The following is a 23,345-nucleotide window of genomic DNA, read 5'->3' as shown; positions in this document are numbered from 1 at the left end:
TGGGAAAGAGCAGCAGCTACAGAACCTCGCAGATATCTCATGTGTGCAGGGCAGCAGGTACCCCACAAGGGGAACAGCAGCTTTACTCATCTGAGGGAGAAACTAATACTCTGCTGCTTCATCTAGTGCCCTGAGACATGCTATTAGCTATTATTTAACATTTATATCAAAATCAGAGGAGGACCCATCTCCAAGATACCACCCTACCTTTTCTGTCTTTTCCTTTATTTCAACATCTGATAGTACTACCTAAGATGGGTTCAACACTTAAACTTCTACTGAATCACTATTTTTTTCTTGCTTCCCTGCTAAGGATTTTTCTCCTCACTCAAGACAAATGCAAGCCTCTCCTCATATGTCATCCCATTTTCAAGGGGGGGAGAAAGAGGAGAAAAGTAGAGATATGGAAAGAAAAAAATCCTGCAGAAGTCATCTCTAAGGAAATCAATATGAATAATGCTTCATCTCTCCAGTCACATTGTGTTGTATCCCAAGTGTCTCACTTAAACCATAACTAACAAGTAACAACAACAAAAATCATAAAGCAAGACCTGCAGCAATATTTCTGCTGCAGTATCAGGTGGCAAAGTTCATAGGCCCCCACGGCTATCTCTAAGAGACCAGAAGCATCTGCAATTTCACCTTCCAATTTATTCCTTCCAGTCAAAGCCTAAGGCCTGTATTCAAATTGTGTACTCTAGATTTAAGCAGAGAGATAAAAATCCCACCAACTCCAGAGGCAGTTGCTTCATTAGAAGCTGAGTGAAATGCTCCATGCCAACAACTGAGAACTGCTTAGTCCCTTCCCAGGTTGAAAAAGCAAAGATGGTGCCTGATCAAACCAAGTTACTATATAAAACACATGGAAGCAGATCAGCTGAGTAGAAAAAGTGTGTTTAATGTGAAAAAAATAATTTAACTTGTGACTCTTCTATTAAAGGAAATAGGGCATTTTCCTAATGGCAAAACATCTGCTAAGGAATCACAAGAACTTGGTTCAAATCCTGGGTGCATTTTCTTTAAGTAAGGGCCTCTCCAAATTATCATGGAAATTTTGTGAAAATGTACACACATTTTCTTAGCTTGGTTCACATCTTGGTGGGTCTGAAGGGAAATGGAAGATATACTCCAAAACACAACAGGAAAGGTTGCAAATATAATGAAAAACAAAAAAACATGCTTGCTAGAAAGGTTTCTGTTTGCAAAACAAGTCAAGGTGTAATTCAGTCAACAATAACAAACCATAGCTGCATTCTCAGACCAGCCAGGTGTATTGGCCCAGTTGACAGGTCATGTACCCTTCGCTGCTTATAAGAAATTACATTTGTTAATGAAGCATGCAAGCTTATATGCAACATTAGCTGCTTTCCCTGTTGAAGACACAAGAGCTCATGAAACTGTAGGAAGTGTTAGTAAAAACAGAGGGCACAATTTCAAGTCTTCAGATCTTGGATTCTGCATCTGACTTTCCAACTTGTTTAATTAAAAAATGGATTTACACCAGAAGCTGACTGCCAGCACCTGGACGATTTATGCAGTTTATCATGAACTTTTATGCTAGAGAGCTCTGCTTTAGTTGGGTCCATAGCAGATCTGGATTCTGTTCTTACATCACCATTAGAACACTGTGTGGAGCTAAGTGATCCCTTTTCTCCAACCTTGTTTTTTATAGGCTAGGGTAATACTCTTATTTCCCCACAAGGAATAATACAGCATGCAAACGTTGTACACAGATCTGAATTCACTGTGGAAAAAACAGGGTAGAAATAGGAATAAAAATAGAGTCAACAGACCCTATAGCAAGTTTGTCATGAGCCCATGCAACCCTCTGGTGTCCTGAGCCACAGGCTCAGCTGCCGTTTTAATGCTGGTGGTCATAATGAGACAGGAAGACCCTCTCTGCTCTACAATGTCTTGTTTCTTTTTGACAGGCACAAGAATGGAGAAACAAGGGCAAGGAGCTGTTCAGGAAAAGGAAGGGATACTCTTCTTGGGCATAATGCCTCAAAAGGCCATCCATACTGCAGGGAAATGGTCTTCAGACCTGGCTACAACCAACAGAGAGGACTTCAACTGCTACTAGTAGCCATACTGAACTTGCCCCAGAAGTTGTCCATTAAATGCTTACCTCATTCATGCCATGTGAGTGTGGAAGAGGACTTCATTTTAAAATTGAACCTGTTTCTGCCTTGATGCATTACAATAAACAAGGACACAGAAGACTGTCCTTGCTCTCTAGTCTTGAGGCTTTTCAGTGTGCAAGGCAACAGATGCAGTTTAGATCCTCTGCAACATTAAGTAACAAGTTCATCAGTTGCACAATTATTTACTGTTACTAAAAGAAAAATAAATATTGTCACTATGGCAACAGGAACATGTACCAGATTTGATTTCTCCAAGACACAGAATGCCTCTCAGGAGCACACAGTGGACTGATAAGCTATCAGAGTTTTTCACAGGGTCTCCTAGGAAATATTTTAATTGTTTTCCATTGCAGAGAGCTCTGCTGCAGGCCAGTCATTGTTTTGATTTATTTAATTAAACACCCCTCCATGGCTCCTCAAAAAGATGGAGTGTCAGAGGAAGTTACTGCCTGGAGTAATGAGGCCTTCACAAGACTTGTGGCACCTCTGGGACCAAATCCCAGGTGAGAACAGCTTGTGCCACTTTTCAGAGCTCAGCTCCACTGTTCTGAATCCAACTCAGTTTCCTTCCAGCTTACATCACCCCTTTGGGGTCAGGATTTCAGCTGCCACCTTCCCTGATGCTTGCACCCAGGAACTGCACCCTCTTTTAGCAAAGACCAAGCCCCCATTCCAGTTCATTATACTGCAACAGGAAAAGCTTTTCCAGGAAAACCAAAGGACCAACACAGGTAGTGGAATAAGCAGCAGTGTGAAAAGAATGCTGATGCATTTTTATGCAGAAGTCTACTTTTACATGGCAAGTGATGCAGACTGATGGGAGAGTGCCTGCAAGGAGAAAAAAAATCTGTCCCTACCTGCATGTTTCTGTCCCCTCCTTGTGCTGAACATAGGGAGCCTGTGGATACAAAACTGACCATAGTACCAGACAAATCTAATACCCAAGGAAAAACAAATTACTTCTCAGATAAGCAAGCTCTCTGAACCTCCCTGAGGCCACATGTTTGTGTCTGAGGCAGGGGACTAGACCTTAGTATGGAACCAGCCCAAAGTTATATTGAATAAAGTCTGATAAGGTCATGCCATAATGTCTACCAGCAGGCACCTGAAGTTACAGCTGTGAGTTAGGTCACTATGACATTGTTTCAAACTCAGATTGGCCAGTAACAATAACCCTGAGACACTTCACCATTTTATGGCTGTGGCAGGTCTGGGCACAGAATCACTAACTTTGGAACTATGTTCTGGAATATTGCAGTAGTAAAAGTCTATAGCAGTTCTTAAGAACAAGCTGACACTTTCTATTTGCAAAAAACATTTGACAAAACGAGACCCAGGAGACTTTTTTCTAAAGGTACTTAAATACAATTTCTGTTTCATTATTATGAGACCACTAAATATAGATTAAGACACTTTGTCACAAACAACAAAATGCATACAATCACATCTCCCATATTTGCTTACACGTTTCCTATTTGAAGCTCACAAGAACTTGGCCCAAAGTTCTCTAAGAATATGGACTATTTTACAAGAGTGATAGAAAGTAACCAAAGTCTAAGGAAAACCTAGGCATTCCCATGGTCCTTGGGATCAGCGCATTTGAGAGGAGTCAGCAGCAAACCAAATTAGCAACTCAGACCCTGTGCTGGGTCTAGAAACAAGTAGTATCTCACAGAAAAAAAAAAAAAGGCCTGAAATATCACACCTCTGAGATAGAAGATTTAAAAGTTTACCACTTATTTTCCCTACTTTGATTTAAAAAATATCAGGCTATCAGGCTGCCCCTTGAAATGACACATTATTTACCATTTCTATCAGGTTACATATATCCATAAACTTTAGAGCCAAGACTGTCAAGGCTACATGACTGAAGGTCCATCAGAATGAGCAGAGACTGACTGAGGAATCAGAAGAAGCCCAGCAACCTCATCAGTAAGAGCTGGAGCACACTGAGAAGTACACAGTTTCTCTGAAGACAAAGAATTATTACACCTGTGTCCTTGTGTGAAACCCTGAAGGATGAGTCAAGGAAAGCAGCTCTCCTGCAAACTGAAAGAGGTTATTGCCTCAAGGGGTAGGACTACTGTTCTATGACTTTTCTTAGCGGGCTGGGTAAAGTACGCTTTGGGATTGTGCAAAACTTATTACGGAGTGTTTAAGTGGAGGAGTCTGGAATCTGTCCAGGAGAAAGAAGATACAAGCAAGTAAGCTATGAGAAAAGCTTCAGGTGGGAATTTGTATCTTTGTAGACATCACAGAAAACCATGGAAAACATCAGGCTGCTCTGCAAGCAGCAGAGCTTATTTTAATTCATTTCAGTAAGAAAATTCTAGCAGAAAACACAGCCTGAATTTTTGACTGGAAAGCAGTTAAAGTAGAAAAAGTAAATAAAATAATCAATTGTCACAGCCTGACTTAAATTACTGGGGGTACAAAAACACTTGTTTTGTAGAAGCACCATTGTATGCTTTGGTCTAGGTTTTTAGAGTTGTTTACCCTAAGCTCCTCCTTTACATGCAATCAAGTAATAACTAACTCTCAGTACTCTGTGCACATTCCAAGTGCCTTACAATTTTCTGTGTGCATAATTAAAATTATTTACAGACAAAAATGGCAGCTATGGATATGAATGCAATGTTTCTGCATTAAGTTTAATATTAACAGGTAGGAGGGTAATTAGTTAATGGGCATGCAGAGTTTTTCTTTAAGGGCAAAAGCATTAATTACTATTGCTTCCATTTTAAATTGCTCTAATAGAAAGATTCCTCCCAGAGTATGCCTAAAGATTTATTTCAGTTCAGGTATTGTTTTATACAATTGAAATTCAGGCTTAAAGTTACCCGTCACCCAGGGAATTGGTAATGACTATTATTCCTGGTGTTTTTTCCTTGAGAAGTAAATCCCACACTCTCAAGGAGTAAGTCACAAAAGGCATTAGTGATTCCACACTGCAGCTATCAGTAAATGCACTAATTTGCCTAATTCAGCAGTCATTTCCAAATCAGGTCTGTCTTAAAGTGTCCCTGACCACCCCGCGATCATTCATATGCACTGTTTAATACAGACTACAGGATTTTTGTTTTGTTTTGTTATGTTCCAACAATTTAAAGGATTGACCAAGTTCAGAGAAATGTTACTGCAGGGGGGTAGGAAATTAGTTTCATATAGAGAATTAAATGCATACAGATCAGCAGTAAAGCTTCAGACAAGTCACGGAGTAACAAAAGGGAGTTGTACTCTTTCCAGTTTCAGCACTGGGGAGTCTATCCACATTCAGACATTCAGTACACGCTTGACAGATGCCATTTCTTGTGTGGGAAACTTTGATAAAATCCACACACATAGCTGAAGTTGTGTAGTGACAATCCACAGCCAGCAGGAAGAAACAGTGGCCTTTGCAGATAGGAACAAACGAACAGGAAACCTTCCCATGAGAAGTAACGACTTGATATCACTTCAGGCAAATACAGAGCTGCTGGCATTATGGTTTGGGAGTTATTCCAAATTATATGATGTTTATCTTGTTTCTTGCCATCCCCCACGAGCAGCAGCTCCACACACTAGGCCCAGTGGCATCAGACAGCAGCAGGGCTGTATTTGACACCCAGCGCTCTCTTGTAGCTCACACACAGGCAAAGCCTCTGAGCTCATACAGCTCATTTTCTTCATAGCAGCTTGTATGGGGCTATGTTTTGAATTTGTGCTGAAAAGTGTTTGATATCACTTCATCTCTGAGCAGGGCTGGCACAGAGTCAAAGCCTTTGCTCCTCACAACACCCCACCAGCAAGTAGGCTGGCGTCCACAAGAGGTTGGGAGGGGACACAGCTAGGACAGCTGACCAAAGGGATATCCCATAGCACATGACATCATGCTCAGCATATGAAGCTGGAGGAAGAAAACGGAAGGGAGGAACAATCAGAGTGATGGTGTTTCTCTTCTAAATAACTTAAATGTGACAGAGCCCTGCTTTCTCAGATATGGCTGAACACCTACTTGTGGCTGTGAAGTAAAGAATTAATTCCTTGTTTGCTTTGCTTGCATGTACAGCTTTTGCCTCAGTTATTAAATTGTCTTTATCTCAACTCAAATTTTCTCACTTCACTCTTCCAATTCTCTCCCCATCCCACCAAGGAGTGGGGCAAGTGAGCAGCTGTGTGGTGCTCGGCTGCCAGCTGAGGTTAAACCACAACACATGCCACAGCACCAAGCCAACCAAACAGGAGCTCTGACTCTTGCAGAGGCTGCACATGGTATCAGTTGGTGACCCTAACCTAACTGATACTCCAGAGACTGTGCCGTGCCCTTTGGCCAAGGTCCCTGTTACCACAAGGTAGTTATCAAAACGGAGCATGTGAGATACACCACCCCCTGCCAAGCAACGAACTTTATTTGGAAACAGCCCAGGTGATCCCTGCTAGGCAATTCAAGCTCCCACTCTGCCCCCAGCTGAATTTTTATAAAAAGATGATGCTGATTTCCAGAAACATAGCTGCATTCAGAGTACAAAATGCTTTCAGTGGCATAGCTACAGCATTCAAAGGGGGAAGTTATAACAGTAATGCTAGTTATCCAGCTGCTAGAAAAAAAAAAACCTATTCCCACCAAAAGAGCAAGAAAGGAGTTGTTCAAGACAAGCTCTTACATCCATTATCTACAATTTGCATCACTACTTTCAAACCAAAGGCTTTGTTTTCTCCATCAGAGGCTATTAAGGGTTTCCTGCACTGTTTCCCATGCAAGAATCTAGTAAGGTGTATAAACACAGATACTGATTCATACTTGCTGAAGACTTCACAATTGTCAGTTATTGTTTGTACTAATTAAAATACTGTATGCAGATAGAGCCAACACTGTGACACTAGATTGAAAGCTTCTAAGCAATTCATCATATTACTAAAATATGCAGGCATGTTTCTCAGCACCAGAACATCTCCTTTCTAATTTAGAAGTGAATTAAACATTGCTGTGAGTTTGTGACTCAAAGATAATTGCAAGACACTTTTCCTGGCTTTTTGTGTTTTCAATTTTGATTGCTGCAAGAAGTTTAATGGTAGCTGTAATTGTCTGTACCTCCCCAGAAGTCCCCAAGGGGCAGGTCACAATCCCAATTTCCTGGAAACAAACCATCACACTTGCTTGCTATTAAAAAAAAAAGTTAAAATAAAGATGTAGAATAAGTGTGAAATATAATGTAATTAAGAACTCTCGCTAAGAACCATTTCCTTCAGGACTTTATTTGGCAAATCGAGTGTTTTGATGAAAACCAGTGATGACCAATCTCCTGGACAGGGCTACCACTCATGATGATTAATTTCTTAACAAAAAATAATTAAGAATCTCCATCAATTGTCTATTCAGTGTAGGTTAGGCTGACACACAAAGGTTACCAAGTTTCTTAATGTTGAGCCATGTCGTTTAGTTCACAAGAGACAAGTACCTAAATTCCCCATGAGGGAGGATTGAACAAGAAAAAACAAATAGGCTTTTCAAAATACTAGTCCATTGCCTAACTTCTCATACTGAAGGCAAGAAAAAGATTGCAAGGATTTGGTAGTTTCTTTGCTTTTTTGTTGTTGTGCATTGTAGAAGGTTTTTTTAATTATTTGGGGTGCATGGTTTTTTGCGTGTGCACCTCCTCAGGAGGGTGTTGTGTTTGCTAAAAGCAAAAAGCACACACAAGAAAAACCACACATAAAACACAACCACACCACACATTCTACCTGTAGTGCTTCATAGCTTTAAGCACCTGTTTCCAGTCACTTGAGGGGAAAGAGGAAAAAAATCCTCTACTTTGTGGTTTGATTGAGGCCCATGAGAGAATAGCAGAAGCCATCTTGCCTAGACTGTGCTTACGCCAAAAAAGGTTGGATCAGATGATCCTTGAGGTCCCTTCTCATAGAAAAGGGCATAAAACAAACCTCCACTACCACTCTTCTTCATCTTGTCCCTGCCTACAGAGCCACCACATGAGCTATTCCTCCAGTCTGAAAATCTTTAATTTCTTTAAAGCACATAACTCCCATAAATACACCATGAGGTCTTGTTGTACATTAAAAAGTGCATGTCCCAAGGCCCTGGCATATGAGTATCTGAATAATTACAGGCCACTTGTGATCCAGATGAAAGAGACTAAAAGATGAGCACGCAAAACCTGCTCTTGAAGTCAAGACAAACACACAGAGCAGAACACAGGGAGGGGAAAATGGAGCCCCAGCAGAGTAATACAACAGAATTATACATCAAACACCCCATCAACGCCAACACCACCACACACCACCTCCCAGCTGCAATCAAATCCCCCAAAACTCAAGTACAGATTCCTTCCTCCCTCTTTGTGAAAGAGCCTGAAAAACATCAGATGGAAAAAGCTACACAGACAGCACGCATTATTAGAAAATAAAGGAGATGCAATTAACTTAGCAAGCACATCCTTAGTTTATTAGGAGACCTACACAAGGCAAAGAATTTAGTACAAGCCTCCTACAAGCTCAGGAAACATTTAAGTGACTCTGTGGTGGACATTTAGCCTGGTATAGCTTAGGCAATGGATGAGGTCTAAACAGATCACTCGCTGCTAGAATCACATTCCAGAGCAAAGCCTCATTTTACTGAACAATACTGGATAGAAACACAGAAGAATAAGATGACTTTAAACAAATCCTTGTCAGATGGATAGAAAAAGACCTACGTTTCTTAAAGGAATTTTCAATTAAGCACGTATTCAGAAGTCATGTCTGAGAAGTATGGAAGGTATAGACTTTCTCCATGCAACCAGATTGCTTGCTTATAGACAGGATGAAAAATAATTACCTTCAGCAAGTTAAAGACAACCTTTTTCAGAAAAGCAAAACAACAACAAACCAAAAAAAACCCACACAAACCTAAAACACACCTACAATTAATGCAATGAAGATTTAATGTGATACTATGAGACCAGGAGTACCTGTTCAGATAATAAAGAAAGAGAGGGACATCTGTGCTTGCCACATATTTCCTTTTGAAACAAGACTGCCCACACTATCACCTGCTACATTTGGCTGATTTTAGCCAGCTGCATTTTCCAAGCAGATCCCTTCAAAATACCCACAAAAGTTAACCATTCCCTGCATTGCACCTCCAACCTGTGTACCACAGACATTTCAACCTCTCCCAAACACACGCAACTGAACAAACACATTGCAAGATGCACTTTCCCCATCTTCATTTGTATTATTACATTTGGGCCCAAGCTTACCTATCCATAAAGTCCTTTTCTTCAAAACTCAGTCAACAGATGTGCACTGACCAGGCTACCATTGCTATGTATCCCTCCCTGAAACAGAGCTGGCTCTGCCCAAACTTACCCTCCTTCCATCCACTCACATGTGTAACCACTCTGGTGATCACTAACTTTAATAAACCAGAAGAAAGAAGTACCAATCCACAGTGTGTGGAAGAGAGCTCCAGGTGCACTCCTCCACAGCTAGATAACCAGAGATGCAGGAGGACTCTGCAGCTCCGCAAACCTCTTCTTGTCCATGCTTAATATCTGTCAAAATTCCCTTTCAAGTTCAGCAGCCATACCTACAGGCACCCACTCCTTCAGGCAACACTTCTTTATCAGGCAATACTTGTTTATAAGTGTCACTTGAGTATTTCCCTATTTGCTCAACTTTGCAAAGCTTGCTTGCTGAATAAGGTCTTCACCCAAAGACCATTATTAACACAGCAGTGTTTTTTAGAAAACAAAACATCGTATTATTCACACTGAGTTCTGCCATTCAGCTTCACCCTCCCAGCACCTCATTTTTTCTATTTAGCCTAGCACAGCACTTTCCTGAAATTGGACACAAGGCTGACATTTTTTACAATTTACTCATATACTTCTTTCTGAGGCCACTTGATACATATTAGATTAAAAGCAGTCCTACCACATACACACAAAAAATAGCCTTATTTTCCCTCACTCTCATTGTGTTGCCCTTCCTCCCTGCTGGGTAACACACTCCATCCATCACAGCCTGCAGAGACCCCTGTCACAGGACTTTGCTGTGTGTTGCAGTACCCCACTGTCTGCTCTGCAGGTCACAGAGGAGTGCAAGTATATAATCAATTATACCTAATGTTTAACGTATTTCCTTACATCTATCAATCACCTGAATAGTCAAACTACAAACTTGAAAGATATCTATTACATTCCACTAAACTGTAACTTGGATGCAAGTTTGGGCTCCTCATATTATGTAGTCAAAAAAAACCACTGGCTACTATTTTATTAACATGTAAGTTACAGTAAAGGCTTTACTTGGTTATGAATTAATGATTCATGAATCCACTGACAAGAAAGTGAAGAGTCATTTAGCATACAAGAGGGAAAGGAATTTTGTGCTGTTAATTTTTTCTTTATACCATGCAATAATTATATTGTATCACTAATAACTAATTTGCACTCATTGAGCTCTACATTCACTTTTGAAAAGTAGTTAGTTACATTCTTTGCTCTTCATTTCCTATAAAGCATGACCCAATCTAAGTTTTACAGCTACCAGTCTGAAACTACAATAAGTTTCATTCTGCCAATTTCAGTGGACAGCACATAACTACTCAGTTCATTTGCCAAACTCCAACTCACAGTTCATACTGTTTCTTCCAACATTTTATCCTTTCCAAGCAAAGGTTTCAAATCACAACTGAAGTACAAACCTAATGATTTAAAAACAAAACACACCAACCAAACAAAAAACACACCACCACACACACTACCAAACAAACAAAAAAATCCCAAGAAACACTTCAAATAGAAGTAAGGACTACATTCTTGAACAGCACTACTTCTGCAGCTTTCACCACAAATCCCAGGTAAAACAGATCTTCAGCATAAATTTTGTAACAGTTTATTTTCCATTTCAAGAGAATACAAGTATGTGGGACAACAAGAGCTTCCTATGACATTCCTGGCATAGGTTTTGCCAATAAACTATTTGATCCATTGCTTTTATTAAAAGTCCTGTCTAAGAAAAAGTTTCCTTTCAAGACCACTGATGCACCATCCTAACAGGAGAATCTGAAAGACCAGATCGTGGACAGTAACCCACATTGCAAGCTTTACCTAAAATTATCTCCTACAAAGTTGCTGAGATTCAGCACTACCCCAATTTACCTTTGTAAAAATAATCTTACTGAAAACAAGGCTGGTTTGGGTGGGTTTTTTTTGTTTATTTCTTTCTTCTCAGGGGAAAACCTGGGGATGCCTTCAGTCACTGCAGGTTTTAGTCACTATTTTGGAGCTATGCAGAGAGGAAGGCAATAATGTAACAAGAAGATGCTTGCAGTAAGTAAACTATAAAGAGCACCTGGAGACAAATAGATCTTAATTACAGAATTTCTTCTCTACTAAGAAACAAACAAAACACAATACTTGAAAACAATCTAAATACAATCCAAAGGAAGCAGGGCTCCAAAACAGGCCTCCTATTTAGGACATCTTCTCTAGAAACGGCCATTTTAATGAAAGAAGAAAAGACCTAGATCTATATTCAGCAGCATACAAAGCATACATATATGCATAGAGTTCTGCCCATTACTCTTTGATGCTGGGTAAAGAGCTCCAAACCAGACTTCTGAATCAACTCTATGGCAAGATACAATATCTAGTTTTCCTCAAGACCAGTTATAAATTAGCTGTACCTCACCACCATCACCCAACCAAGGCACAGATTTTACATCTATACCATTCAGCAATACTTAACAAATAGCACAGCACTTTCCTGAAATTGCACATATCTCCAGAAATCAGTATCTGCTAAGAGTATTCAGATCTGTAATATGTCTAAGTACCTAAATCCCAATCATACCACAATTTCAGTCAACTTCCACAAGCCCCCACTCCTTTTCAGTCCTGCAGAACACTTACTTTCAACCAGGCCTTGTCCAAATAGCACCTTCTTCCCTCAGAAGCTTATGGGAAAACACAGCCTTCCTTTCACAGCAAAAAAGACTCAGCTTCTTCCTTCAGATTTTATCTTCCTCAGTGTACTGGTTTATTAAGGCAGGAGCTCAGCTTCACCTGGGTTGGATGGGGGGGAGGTCTCATTTTGCAGGTGAGAGCAATGAGGTAATCTGGGAGATAAATAGGAGTCTTTTTTGACAGAACTAAGGACAAAGTGTATTGCAAGGTGATCTTAGGAGAAAAGGTCTAGATCTGTCAGTGTTCATACTCGTAGCACTTAAGGTCTGTGAGTTAGATACAGATATGCCCTTCCCAAGAGGCATAAGATTGAATTAAAGGGAAAGAAGTTCCCAGACCAGCTGACCTCTCAAAAAAGCTTTGTATTTTCTTTCCTTGAAGGAAAGATGTTCTTTGGATGAAGTTAACAGCTAAATCAAAGCAATGTCACAATACTGGCTGATAAGCTGGAATTTATAGGTTCAATAAGGATAACTGGATGGCAGATGTCAGGTCAGGTAATTTGATGGTACTTTTGTCTGTAAGGGCCAGGCATGACAGAGAGGAGGCAAACAGTGGGTGGACTGTGATTCACCTGTGTATATCCTTATTCTCCAGGTTTACTTCCAAGAGTTAGCTCTGCATGGTTAGCTGCATGTTTTCTTTTTAAGTGCCATGAATATCTTTTATAGAAGAAATATTTTGGGTTCCTCTGAGTCCACTACAGACAACACAAACCTTTCCACAGATTTTCCTGGGCCTTAGTCCTCAACAAACCATTAGGATTTCTGAGATGTCTTTACCTCTACCAGAAACCCCAAAACTTTTGAAAATAATTCAGTTTTTCTAGGACCTCTGTGAACTCATGCTCCATCTGCTGCCAGAGGGATCCCAAATTAAGGCTCAAATTCTCCAGCTGTGAGAATGACAGTGGGTCTTTTTCCTAGTACCCATCAAGACGTTTTCTTTCTTACTGATGAGTTTGTCTATATGGTAAAGAATACCTTAAGCATTTTAATAATATCAGAATGAATTTGGTTTTGGTTAGGACTGATTTCTGTGCATTACAAAGAGAAGATCTCCCATAGCAATAGTACCCCCCAAATATCATTATCAATCTTTTCTCCTCTAGGCTCAACCCACCCAACTCTCTTTTTCAGGTGACATCCCCTTTAAGTTTTCCCTGTGCTCACAGAGAAGCTTTATCCCGTCCCTTTCTCTCAGCTTCATGTGCCTTTTCCTTGTGATTATCTAACACAGTAGTTAAATGTTTCATCTTTGTCTCCTAGCCAGAATTAATTGTTTCATGTTACACACAGCGTATTTTCTTTGATTAATTAAAACACACACACAGAGGAAGCTATACAGTAATTTTATTGCTGTTTTCTACTAAATAGCATTTTGTGTTCTGGATATCATCTGGCAAATGTGCAGTTCACTTATGAACCACAAAACAGAATTGAAAATTAATATAAACTGATTAATATTGTAGCAAAACTAACAGTAGTGCCATCAGTTATAAGGAATGTCATGACACACTAGCATTACCCAAGGAATTCAGCTTTTTTTCTGTTATTACTGTTGCTGAATTTAAATACAGTGCGCTTTTTAATAACATAATAGATACGTATGAGGTTGCCTACACATTGTCTGAGTTGATGTAGATAATTTAACATCCAATGGATAAATTTAAATCCTGTGTGCATTGCTATTCTAGGTGCAGAGGTTCAAAGCATAAACAACAAACCTCAGTATGACCTGAGCCTTGCAGCATTTGAAATACAACTGAAGTCTCACATCTTTCAGGCTAAGTCTGCTTCTTGGAAAGACTCATCATAAATATTGGATACTATATTTTGCACATTGGTGATTATGTCTACTTTGCCCCACATGAGCAAACAAACATCTTATTCCTGTTGGATATAGATAAGCCCCACAATCACCACCTTTAAACTATGGCAATGCCCTCAGCTGTAAATGCCATAGCTTGCAACAGGTGGTTTAGGCATGCCAGTGCAATGAAAACAAACGTCTGTCCTTCAACAGAAGCTTGTGCTTCCTTTCCTTGGGAAGGAGCTAGTTTCAAAAAGTGTCTTAATTCATCCTCTGCCTAGTTGTGATCACCCAAGGTCTGCATGGAGTCACACCTGTCCTGTGTCTTCACAGACCAGCCTTCTGCAACCAGCCTTCCTCCAGTGTTTTCATCACTGCCAGTCTTGTATGCCTTGAAACTCACCTCTGGACAAGGAAAACTGAAGGATTTATACAACAAAACCAGTCAGAAGAACTGTAAAGTCCAAGCATCTTTCAAACCCCAAGTTTGGCCCCCAGAAAGGAGGCAAAAGTAATTCTTAAACCAAGATTGGTGTGAGACAGAGGCTCAGATATCAAAAGATGTATGGCTATGGGAGCTCAGACTGCATGCACAGATAACAGAGCTCATTTATTCTGAAAGTACTGAACAGGTGTATGTTAAATTTGTTGTACTTGGAGTTCCAGGCCTAAATACTTAAAGTCAAGGTCTTTTTGTTTGTTTGATCTTTCAGGGACACTTGCCACTGCTGCTGTTAAAACGTCAGTCTGACACTTGAAACATTATGGATGGATCTTCAGTCACCATTCCTGTCCACACTATTTTTCTGAATGATATCTAAACCAATTTCCTTTGTGTTTTCCCAGTAAAATGCGAAATTGTTTTTCAAAGTAATTAGCACATTCGGCAGCAAGTAGGAATTAGTATAGCAATTGACATCACAAAAAGTCTAGCCATCTGCAGAACGGATTTTGAAACAATTTGCCTAAACCTTCCTAAGGCCTTGATCCCAAAGAGGCAGAGAAAATTACCACACAGATTTAGTGTGAGCTCCCATTAAAACATTAACTCATTTGCAGGAATCTACTGTAATTAAATTAAAAGCAAATATTATCTTTCTTTGTTATGAAATGATAATAAATAGCCTGTTGTGACTAAGATACACAGTCTAACTCTCCTGTACCTGTAATTTTCCTCTTCTTTGAAAGTAAGAGAGAGCTCGGAGACGCCTCCAACAGATGCAGGTAGAACACAAGGAAACTTGTGTTTCTCCACCTCGCTAACACAGACGCCATCATTTGGGTTTGGACCAGAGTGAAGATGTGCAGCATCTGAGGAAAGCCAGGTGCTGGGCAAGCACGTGTTGTTAGATGTATCACAGTATCACAGTATGTTTGGCATTGGAAGGAACCTCAAAAGGTCATCTAGTCCAATCCCCCTGCTGGAACAGGAACACCTAGGGGAGGTCGCACAGGAACATGTCCAGGTGGGTTTTGAATGTCTCCAGAGAAGGAGACTCCACAATCTCCCTGGGCAGCCTGTTCCAGTGTCTGTCACCCTTACTGAGAAGTTTTTTCTCAAATTTAAGTGGAACCTCTTGTGTTCCAGCTTGATCCCATTACCCCTTGTCCTATCATTGTTTACCACCGAGAAGAGCCTGGCTCCATCCTCATGGCACTCACCCTTTATATATTTATAAACATTAATAAGGTCCCCCCTTAGTCTCCTCTTCTCCAAACTAAAGAGACCCAGCTCCCTCAGCCTTTCTTCATAAGGGAGATGCTCCACTCCCTTAATCATCTTCGTTGCCCTACACTGGACCCTCTCCAGCAGTTCCCTGTCCTTCTTGAACTGAGGGGCCATAATGTTTCAGCATTAATTGTTCTGTGGAAGGGAAAGATGCGTTTTTGATGTGTGGTGTTTCACTAACAATTAAATGAAGGTTTAGTGTGAAAACAAAAGAAAACAAACAAACAGACCAAACAAAAAAATCCAGACAAAACACACATACAGGCACAAAAGAAACAAAACAAAAACTACAACAAACAAAACCAAACAAACAAAAAAAATTCCTTCCTTTCATTCTTCTTCAAGTTATTGCATTTTGTCCCAGCTTCTAGAAACATCACCTTTCATTTTTGTGGAAGCATCACTTTTTAATTAACTTGTTGCTCTTCTGAAGTTACTTCTCTTCCTTTAAGATATTTTTAAAACTTCCTATTCTTTCCAGGTACTACAGGTGTCTTCAATAAGAAGCACATGCTTGGCCTTCCACTCACTGTAACTGAGGAGAGTTCCATTGACACAAGAGCCCAGCTGAAAATTCAAATACTAACAAATATTTGGTAAAATCCCATCCAGAAGTGGCTTCATCAAAGCATCTGCCATTCCTCTCAAAAGGAGACCATGAATGACCAGGTCTGGGCAGTTCCTTGCTGTGAGGTGTCAGGTTTCCCCCCAGGGGTGTGAGAGGTGACCAGGTGGACAGAACCTCCTTCCAACCAACTCCTGTGCAGCTACAACTGTGTTTCACAGACCATGATTCATGGATCAATCTGGAAAGTCAATCTAAACAATGTTGATTTTCTTTTCCCTGCTCTACATCAGGTTTTCTTAAACAAAATCTTATTCCTTTAAGATTTACAAAGCTGGGAGAAGTTCCCCTTGATTTGTGTGAGACAGCCTGTGCTTGAGAATGCAAAGTCTTGCTTGAATTAACATGCAAAACATCAAATTTGCTTTTTCCAGGTGAAGACTTTGTGAACAGGGTAACATCCACTATGGTTTCTGTCCAGTGCCAGGTGTATAAAAAGATTTCCTCAGAGCTGTGAGACCTGTATGGGTCAGGGGTTAGAAGCTACAGTAGCTGGTTTCCATTCTGTGCTTCTGACTTTCCAGGTATCCTCAGGCCTCTCTCGTGCCTCTGAATTCAGTGACTTCATTCACCATTGCCCATGACATAAGAATACAAATATTTAACAACCTATTTCAAAGACATGACAAACTTATAGAATGTTTTGCAAACCTAACATAAAAGATACAAAAGAAATCACAAATATTATTATTCAGTTCTAATTCTCCTTTTCTTCTGCAGAATGCAAAGTTATCAGCTATTGGGCTGATTTTGTATAGTTCATCACAGTGTGCTTGCTTTTTTCAAATTGTCATGGGTGTTTTGATGGAGAAAAATCATGTCTAACATTGTGGAATTGACACTGTAAGATTTCCCAAAAGAGAGCTGCATCATGGAATATTCCCTCAGGTATGAGGAGGGAGATTTGCATGGAACAAACAAATTGCTGTTTTCAAAAGTCCTTTTTAGAGACTGCCATTGGTAGCATGATGCAGCCTAGGGTTGTGGTGTTTTTCTGCCCCTGGACTTTCTGGAAGGAGCAAATTGGGATTTTCTAGAAGTAACAAAAAGAAATAGTTCTATTTTTAAAACCTCAAATGACAGAAGATCAATATGGATTCTGCAGGAATGCAATCTTTCACAGTCATAATACAAGCCCTTTTCAAGAATAAGTTCAAAACCTTTCAGACCAGCTATTAAAGCAAATACGTTTCAGCTTGGAGATGAAAGTCCACAATTTTTGCCAAGTTTTCCCAAGATTTGTTCTGCTGTTTCCGTCATGCTGCAATGAGTGGTTCTGAACAACATGTTTCTTGTTACAGCAGCCTCTAGCAGTGGAAACTGGACGGGACACAACCTGTTCAGTCACATCTTCAAAGCAGGCATCATAAATGGACATGCAGTACTGCCACTTCACATGCAACAAACTGGAGTATTGAATATTAACCAATACTGTGGTCATTCAAGTAGATTTCACATAAGCTACAGGAAAATTGTCAGTTGATACCCAGATATCCCCAGTTGGAGTTCTCATCCCAAAGTTTACATGAAATGTGGCCTTAATAATTACCCCATTGCTTCTTATGGCAGTAATGCGCACTAATTCCCCTAGCTGGAACTGTCTGCAAAGAAGACAAGGTGGTCCTGGGGTGAAGAAGATCTCCAAGCACTACTAAATTTAAAAATAGAAGGTTTGGTCCTCAGACAAAGTCATATAGCAGACAACCAAAGGGTTATGTGTAACCCAGAGCAGCTGATGGGCATGAAAAGTGCCATTGAAAGATAATTGTCTAATTAAGTAATTGAAGACTTCAGTATCACAGTATCACAGTATGTTTGGGATTGGAAGGGACCTCAAAAGATCATCTAGTCCAATCCCCCTGCTGGAGCAGGAACACCTAGGTGAGGTCGCAAAGGAACATGTCCAGGTGGGTTTTGAATGTCTCCAGAGAAGGAGACTCCACAACCTCCCTGGGTAGCCTGGCCACAAGGGCACAGTGCTGCCTCATGGTCATCCTGTTGTCCACCAGGACCCCCAGGTCCCTTTCCTCTACACTGCTCTCTAATATGTAATTTCCCAACCTATACTGGAACCTGGGGTTGTTCCTGCCCAGATGCAGGACTCTACACTTTCCCTTGTTAAATTTCATTAGGTTATTCCCCGCCCAACTCTCCAGCCTGTCCAGGTCCCGCTGGATGGCAGCACAGCCTTCTGGCGTGTCAGCCACTCCTCCCAGCTTAGTGTCATCAGCAAACTTGCTGATAGTACACTCTATTCCCTCGTCTAAATCGTTAATGAATATATTGAATAATATTGGCCCCAGTACTGACCCCTGAGGCACTCCACTAGATACTGGCCTCCAACTAGACTCCGCACCATTGACTACCACTCTCTGGCTTCTCTCCTTAAGCCAGTTTGCAACCCACCTCACTACTCTATTGTCTACACCACACCTCCTCAACTTAGCTGTGAGGATGCTGTGGGAGACTGTGTCAAAGTAACGCGTGAATATATGAAATGGAAGACTTGCAAGTGCCAGATTTGTAACTGTTGTGGCTCAGAAGCTGTGAAAGTGAAGCATTTCATGTACATTTGAAGGAGCACATCTTCCTTCTTGTGGCTGCTGGTATTCTCAGCTCCCCGGAGCTCCTGCTAGTCCTCACTCCGGGGAGTTTGCAGTGAACTTCAGCAGTTTAAATATTAGTCAAGTGGGATGTTCAAAGCCATATAAGGGATTTGCAGCCCCAAATTCCATTAATTTTGTAAGGAAGTGAATACTTCAAAACCTTAGGGACAGTCAAGCATTTTACCCTCATTTCCATGCCTAAGATTTTCTTTCAATGAAAGCTTTCGGTAAGAAACACCATGGGGGAAAGCACTGATTTGCATCTATTGCTCGAGAGAGGTGGTTGCTACCAACAATGACTGCATGGGTTTTCTTTGTGCTTTCTTGCTAATCCTGTGTCCTATGTGTAGGTGATTTTTGTATCATCTCTGTGCCCTGTGTTGCAGTTGACAGCTGTAAGGCAGAGTGAAGAATGTGCAAAGTGTGTTATCAGAAGCTAAGGCATAAAAGTTTTAAATCACTTGCCTATGACAAGCAGAAGGACTCTGACTAAAATTTACTAACTCACATAGCAATTTGCCACTTTTGGCCATTCTCTCTCTCTGCTTGCTTCCACCAGGTAAAGTGCTTCTAGAAATGAAGCAAATGACAGCACAAGCTCACACAAATATTTCGTTACTGATGGACACAGGGCACCACCACAACCTCCAGATGTTTATCCTAATGATTCAAAGAGCATGGCTGTTCAGTGTATGCTAAAAATGTGAATTAGCCAGGACAGCAACACTTGCCATTGAGCTGCCATGTCAGTCATAAGAGATTTTACAGAAATTTACTAGGATCATGGTACTTTTATCAGTCCCATCACAGATGCAGAGAGATGACTACATAATACAGGTCTTTCTGATGTGCTGTGAAGTCTGGCACACAAAAGGGACTCACCAGGGGGCTCCCGCATCGCAGCTGTGCACAGATAACTCTGAAGCCCATCACTCTGCTCAGCAGTGCTGTGCCTCCCCTCCACCTTCTGCTCCCTCTCCAGGGTAATCTTGCCTCTGCTCTCAGCAACAAAACACCTTACTGGTGCCAGCCATCACAAGACCCTTGCTAGAGGACACAACTTTCATGTGATTCTGTTAGGTGTTTTTTCATATTCTACATAAAAGCAAACTTGAGATGTGGTCTGAAGCATTCTATAACCTTAGCAGACAGGTGTTGTGAAGTCCCAGTGGCAGTAACCTCACCTCCTTCCTTGTCCAGGTGACAAGAAATATGCTCCCATGTCTTTTGTCTCTCAGGGTAATTTCAGCCAATGCTTTCAGGTGATTCCCACATGAGCAAAACTGAAAGAAAAAGTATAAAGTCCCTTTCTTCATAAAAAACCTAAACAAGGTTTTATTATGGAACAGATAGTAATACTATTTTTTTATTTCTTTCTGCCACACACTTTTCAGACAAAAAAGGGTTAGGGGTACCTCCGATGTCCTGGATGGTTTGCAGAGTTCTCTGCATGGACAGTTACAGTCATTGAGTATCTCAGTTCAGTGTCAAAGCCAGGAAGGTAACCCAAGTGCCTGACTCCTGAACAAGAGGGGAGAAATGACCTTTTAGGCATTTAGGACAGTAATACGGACAGCAGGAGGGATGCACTCACCACATCACATCTGACATCATTGTGGCCTGACACCAGGCAGAGATCTGACCCTGTGACTTTCATTCACACTCCACTGTTTGGAAGCAGGACAGGGATGCCTGCAGCCTGTTAGGCCAGTGAAACCCTCACCGGGTGTTTCTGAGAGGAGCCAGAGGGGAAGAAAATGACGAGACAACATATTTCTGAATTCAAACTTCGATTTTTGAAAGAAGGCTTAATTCCTTCCTAAATCTGGCAGCAGGTAATAATGCTGCTTTATGAAAGCAAAAGTGTAACATCACGCAGATGTATAAGGGGTCATGGTACTGTAGGGGGATTGGGAGGGACTGTTTGTCCCTGCACTCACAAAGACATCACATACTGGGTACATTTAAGTTGCCCAAATCTCATCATTGAGTGCGAGCTGATTCCTCTTATGTGTCTTTTGACTGACTGAGTCTCACTTCTCATCATTACTTAAATCCTTCTCTGTTGCAGAAATAAAGGATAATATTGGATAATAAAGGACAACATTTGCTTAAAAATATTCCTGCAGCAATATGGGGCACAGGTCAGCCTGTGGGAAGGTTTGACTATCAGAAACAATAAATTTCACCTCATCTATATAGGCTATCAAAAAGCCCATTCCATACCAAATATCTCTTTCACATACACTGATGGGTACCCAGCATTTAATCCAAAGGATCAGCTGCAGAGCCAGAACAGCAGTTAAAAGAGGCAGCGGGGAGATAGAGCAGTATAATAGGCAAAATATTAAGTGACACATGGAAAGGAAAAGAGAGCTCTCCTGTACACACTCTTATGAAAGGAAGGAGGTAATCTAGTTACTGTGAATTGAGAACCCATTGCAAACTGCTCCGAGGAAATGCACGTCAGTTTGTGCTGGGGAGAACCAATTCATGCAAATGCTAATGAGACTTTGAAACTCATTGCATCACACAATAAAAGCTATCCTGCATTTCAGCCTGTGTTCTCAGCTATGAACTTGGAGATCTGGGAATAAATTTCCCCTTTGGGTGAGTTATTTAATTGCAAGATTCCTCAGGCTTGTCTTTCAGCACATGCCCCTGGCAGCTGTCAGAGGCGGGATGACACAGACCAGGTTTCTTCCAGAAGGACCAATCTGCATTTCTATACTTCACAGAAAATAGAGAGTTGTGTCGAGAGCTGTGTTTATTAACTCTACAATACCACAGATAATTCACTTTGTTTCAGCTCTTCTGAGCAAATGAAAATCCTGGGTTCTTGCCCTTCTCGGGAAACCTGATTCCCTCAACCAGTTTGGATAGGTACTCTGCAGAATCAAAATCCTCCCCAGGGACATTCTGTGGGTACAGTAACACTGTTTAAAGATCCCTGCCAGCTAGCTCACATCATTCAAAATCCTTCTGGAAATATTTCAAAGCAGCAGACTGGAGAAGTTAAAGTCAGGGAAATGTGAGAGTTGTGAAGGTATACAAGTATGCAGTAACCTTTCTGACAGTCCTAGGAGTGTGTTGATTATCCAAGCAAAGAATCAATTTCCAAACCAGCAGAAACAGCAAATTTAATTTGTGATAAGCAGAAATAAAGCTATAAAGAAACTCTGATAACAAATTTATAATATGCTCTATAAGAAAATTGCTAATAGAAGTGTATTAAAAACGTATTTAGTAAAGTTTTGTGGTGGAGACTCAACGGACTGAATCCAAGAGCTGGAGCAGAGCCTAACATACTTTTATGAATTCATAAAATGTTTTACAATACTCATGAACAGGACCCTAGAAACCAAATTCAAAGCCTGAAGCAATTTTTTTTACAGTTCATATATAAAAACAAAACCAGGGGTTTTTAATGACAATTCTGACACATTGTTAACTATAAAGGGAACTGGTAATGTTAAAAACAAAATGGGGGAAAAAATTAAGAGAAAGAATTCGCTGGGTACTTTAAGTAGATATTTTCTGTTATTTCACCTGGAAGCAAAGCCATTAATTGAAACAAAGATAAATACTGAAATCACTGCTGCGATCTTCCTTCATGTCACTGGAAACTAATAGTGCTCTTCAAAAGCTCCTTTGGATGAGGACAAAGTTATAACCCACCTGAGCCGCTCCCCACACTGTGCTTTCCCATGAGTGCCATTTGTTTCTTTGCAACGTGCTGCTGTATCCCCTTTTTTCCTGACTGGAAAGGCAAGAGATTGGAGTTTATATACAGATCCTAAAGAGGATGAACACAGAGAAATCTACCTAATAATTATCTACATTTTCACTTACTTAGTCAAGTATTGTTAGTTTTCCTGTACAAATACTGCATGTAGGAAAACAACTGCTGTAAAATACAATGCGTTAAAACAGTCTCAGTCTTCTTATTTCACACAGCTGATCATTGATTTGGTTATCGTGCCAAGAACACATTGAACCAGGACCATTTAAATAAAAATAATTCTGCTTTCACCGCCTTCCTCCTTCATCAATCTTCATACAGCGTGCCTTGCATGAGTTAATAACATATTAATTGCAGCCAGGCTGTAATTGATTGATATAATTTTGCATATTTTATTGATGTTTATTAAGAGGTAGTACTGAGACTCTCAGGATTAACAGACCTATGTTTTGAATTACCTTTAATTTCTATTCAAAGCCCATGCAATTTTTTACAAGGGATCTTCAAAAGAAGTTCTGCAGGAAACAAAGCCAGAAAATTCACAGTGGATTACAACTCAGCAGGAGTGAATTCATATGTGGTGAAGAAAGGAATTAAAATAAGAAAACCAGTTCCACATTTACATTTTCAAAAAAGCAGAACAATCCTGACCTTACAATGATCATAATTCTTATAGCAACATAAACCATAGTGTCTCAAAGGCTGTTAATTTGTCTAAGTATGGGCTAGAGAACTAAAAA

At 40.5% G+C, this 23,345-nt stretch overlaps 1 long non-coding RNA gene across 4 annotated transcripts in view; it reads right to left on the bottom strand.

Annotated features, from left to right (window-relative positions):
- LOC110360711 (uncharacterized) overlaps nt 1-12,157 on the bottom strand; it is a 150,603-nt gene extending 138,446 nt beyond the window's left edge. The window contains exon 1 of one of the 4 annotated variants that reach the window (XR_010473438.1): nt 12,038-12,157. This is a non-coding gene — a long non-coding RNA (uncharacterized LOC110360711). The remainder of the gene's footprint in view (nt 1-12,037) is intronic. The other 3 variants (XR_010473439.1, XR_010473436.1, XR_010473437.1) reach the window with 3 other exon arrangements.
- Nucleotides 12,158-23,345: the final 11,188 nt, after the last annotated feature.

Source organism: Columba livia, chromosome 6 (assembly GCF_036013475.1).
Source record: "Columba livia isolate bColLiv1 breed racing homer chromosome 6, bColLiv1.pat.W.v2, whole genome shotgun sequence".
Lineage (NCBI taxonomy): Eukaryota > Metazoa > Chordata > Aves > Columbiformes > Columbidae > Columba > Columba livia.
The sequence above is the reverse complement of the archived record's forward strand: the minus strand, read 5'-3'. Positions and strand labels throughout refer to the sequence as shown.